We start from the raw sequence: 3,559 nt of genomic DNA, 5'->3' as shown, positions 1-3,559 counted from the left end.
AACAAGTTCTCAGAATTGGACGGAACTTTTTGAAGAGTTTTTATGAAATATAGATTAAAGTACTAGAGCGAAGATCCACAGGAGGGGAGCCACCAGTGGCCCACGAGCCACATGGGTGCGGCCACCCCCAGGCGCGCCCATGTACCTCGTGAGACCCACGTGGCTCCGTTGACCCTAAATTCAAGTATATAAATTCCTATTTTCTGATAAAAAAATAAGAGAAGAAGTTTCATCATGTTTTATGATCGAAGCCGCCGCCACCTCCTGTTCTTCATCGGGAGGCCAGATCCGGAGTCCGTTCTGGGCTCCGGAAAGTGGGGTTCATCATCATCATCATCATCACCAACCCTTCTTCATCACCGATTTCATGATGCGCACCACTGCAAGTGAGTAATTTCTTTGTAGGGTTGCTGGACGGTGATGCGTTGGATGGTATTTATCATGTAATCGAGTCAATTTGTTATAGCATCTTCACTCGTGCCCAAAACAGCCCCGCCCCCCGAGTGAGATATTTTTCGCGCTGGCCCTGAAAAAAAAAACAGTCGCGCCCCAGGATGCCGAAATCCGCCAACTCAACGCATATTTTGGCCCGGGAATCCCAGGCCAAACCCAGCGTGCTGGGGGCGCTTGGGGGCTCCGGCGGAAGGAAAAACCGCGCCTGGGCCACCACTGTCAGGCGAAAAAGCATGTTGCTCGTCCAGATTCGCTCGCCCCCGCGTGCACGCCTTCCACTATCGTGCCGATCCCAGCGCCGTCTACCTACCCACAGCCGCTAGAAAGACCATTATTTCCCCTCCGAAAAAAGAGAGGGTTCGCCGCGGCAGCCTCCACTCTTCTCCTGGGCGAGCTTTCTGTCACTCCAGCCACGCAGGGCGGGGTTATCAGTGGCTATGCGCCTACCACGCCCGCCAGTTGTTCGACGTTTTGTCTCCTCGGTGTTGGCGGACGACGACGAGGAGGCGTTCGCGGCGCTGTTGTAGGAGGAAGCCGATGCCGACGCCCAGGGCGAAGAGCATCTCATGGTCCTTGTCACTGTGGCCGGCCTGTTCACTTAACATTTTATTTTGACCACGCAAATTGAAAGCATCCTCCTCTGTATAGCTCGGCGGGACCAACGCCACCATCCTCTCTGATGTCCAACCAGCGCCACACAACTAATGGTGTTGCCGGCATGACGACACCATCCTCCGTGCTGATCGAGAATCTGTGTGGAATGGAAAAGGTCATTCGGGAATCTGCTTTTGATGTGCTATTTGATCTCCTTTCATAAGAAGTCAAGTTTACATGATCAGTTTTGTACATGCACTGTCAATTTTATTTTATTTCTATCCATTGGCATGTGCTAAGAGGTGTGAAAAGGGTGTATGTGCATGTGCCGAAGCTAAGTAATTTAGTTGCTTTCATTAGTTCAGCAGCAGTTGTCAGTAATGTGCTGCCCACACCACAAAAAGCGAGTGATAGGTGCGGCTGCCTACCAGGCACCGCCGAACTTTTCCTTAGGAGGCGCCACAAGGTGGCGCCCCAACCCCTAGTTCAATTTAAAGATGGCTATCTACCTGGACGACCTTTGTCGGGTCCGAGACCCTTTTCCCCGGGAAATCTTTTACGTCGGAAAAAAAAACCTAACGTAGATGCTATCTTCTCCCTTCCCTTTCTTCCCAACTCCATTAAGCAGACTCTCATGGCACAGCCGCAAGCTAGTCCAAGCACCACCTCCAGCCATTAGCTGCGACCACCGTGAGCTACTCCATGACCACAAGCTACTTCGTCCACCTCCCGGCTCCGATTTTTTCTACAACCGGCTCCATTTTTGCTACAAACCGAGGATGGCGAGCGCGGTGACCACACACGGCGACTTGTTTTTTTGCTACAACTAACTTCGTTTCCTGCTACGTCCGGCTTCGTTTTTTGCTACAGCCGAGGCTGCTGAGCATGGTGACTGCGGGTGGCGAGGATGGGCGGCGCTGCTCCAAGCAACATTTTGCGAGGATGGGCGTCGCGGATTTGTGCTTCATGCTACAACCGGCATTGAAAATTGCTACCACCGGCGTCCCATCTAGCTACAACCGCCATGCTCCATGTCGATGGGGAGGAAGGGTGACAAGTGGGCCCTTGCTGCTCTTTGAGATGTTGCCAATTGGTATCAAGGTCATCTTCACGGGTTCTTTCGTTGCACTGCACGTGCCCTTTTTCAAACGAAACTAGCTTATATACATATAGCATAACACACATCCCAAGCTAACTGGTCGGTGATATTCAAGGAACACAAGTTGCCTAGACCCTTCGGCCATTTTTCCTGTATAGCTTTCCTATCTCCCAATTAAAAGTCTGCATATTAAAGGGCATCCATAGCCTGCAGTCTTTCTATCTATGCCCCAGTCCTTCCCGTTCGGTCGCTTAATTACCCGCATGTCAATAATATATTGCCATGTAGGATGTGAATGCAACGATGTGGCAATGAGGAGTCCAGAGACGACATGATATCAAAACTGTTGTAGTTATAACTCAGCAAGATATACGCCCATGCAGATCAGGACGTTGCGGGGCTAAAATGTCCAACATTTTGCATCTTTGGCTCTTTGTAGAATCTGGGCGTCGAGTTATGCGAAAAGTAAAAAAGAAAAACGAAGCAAGTATGTGTGTCCTTGGTATTTTTAACACAACACATATTTTGTAACTCCATATACCTCAAGGTGCAACATGAACTTTGTGCTACATCACTTTCCAGCAAAAGTATTGCTGCCATACTGTATATTACAGTATTGCTTGTTATTTTCTTTGACATGAACTAATCTTAAGTTAGGTAGTTATAGCATCGTTGTTTCCTTCACATTGCACACCAGGCACTTGCAGCTCCCGCCAACACAATTGGCCTTCCAAGAGCACCGTGGACCACAGATGGGCTTGCGCTTTTGGTCGCAATCATACTCACAAGTACTGTTTGAACACCCACCGGGCCGTTTGATAACTGCAGTCGTACATTGAAGTTGTTCTGCTTCCACATCTATAACATATCACCAGAAAAAAGAGACACACATCATGAACATATATAATTTGTTGGCCGTGTTGATGAAGCAAAATTGTGTGCATGTATGAACAAACTAAGTGGTACCTGATCCTAATAGAAGGACAGCAAGGGTAAGGAGCGTCACTAGAGCAATCCTCATCTTAGCTCAAATGTGGTGTTCACAAGAAGAGTCTCTCTAATGGTCGGTTGTTGGATTTCTGAGTTGTGAGGAAGAACATGAACGGGCAGGCTACTTTATAGTAGATGGGATATTAATGCTCATTACTACAATCCAAAAAAAGCACCAAGGAAGAAGAATGGATAAGTTGCGGTAATTTAGTAGTAATTAAGTGCATTAATTTGTGGATAGGTACTCCCTCCTCTTCGGTTTATTTTGCTCATCTCATTTTCTTGAATTTTCTATTTTATAAGTCTTGTTTTGACTTCTTTCCACCACATGTACATTCCGGGGCATGTTAAATTGGTGGATGCAAAGATTAAAGAAAACCAACCTATGCATGTAACTATTTATACTCATTTAATGGTCATTCA

The 3,559-nt window shown here is 47.6% G+C and overlaps 1 long non-coding RNA gene across 1 annotated transcript; it reads right to left on the bottom strand.

The window, feature by feature from the left end:
- Positions 1-2,667: 2,667 nt before the first annotated feature.
- LOC119305033 lies at positions 2,668-3,229 on the bottom strand. Its single transcript, XR_005148520.1, has 2 exons — positions 3,113-3,229; positions 2,668-3,004 (listed from the first exon to the last, which is right to left on the bottom strand). It is a non-coding gene; the product is annotated as an uncharacterized LOC119305033 (long non-coding RNA).
- Between the last annotated feature and the right edge of the window lie 330 nt (positions 3,230-3,559).

This window comes from Triticum dicoccoides, chromosome 5B (assembly GCF_002162155.2).
Source record: "Triticum dicoccoides isolate Atlit2015 ecotype Zavitan chromosome 5B, WEW_v2.0, whole genome shotgun sequence".
NCBI lineage: Eukaryota > Viridiplantae > Streptophyta > Magnoliopsida > Poales > Poaceae > Triticum > Triticum dicoccoides.
This window is presented reverse-complemented; position numbering and strand designations above follow the sequence as displayed.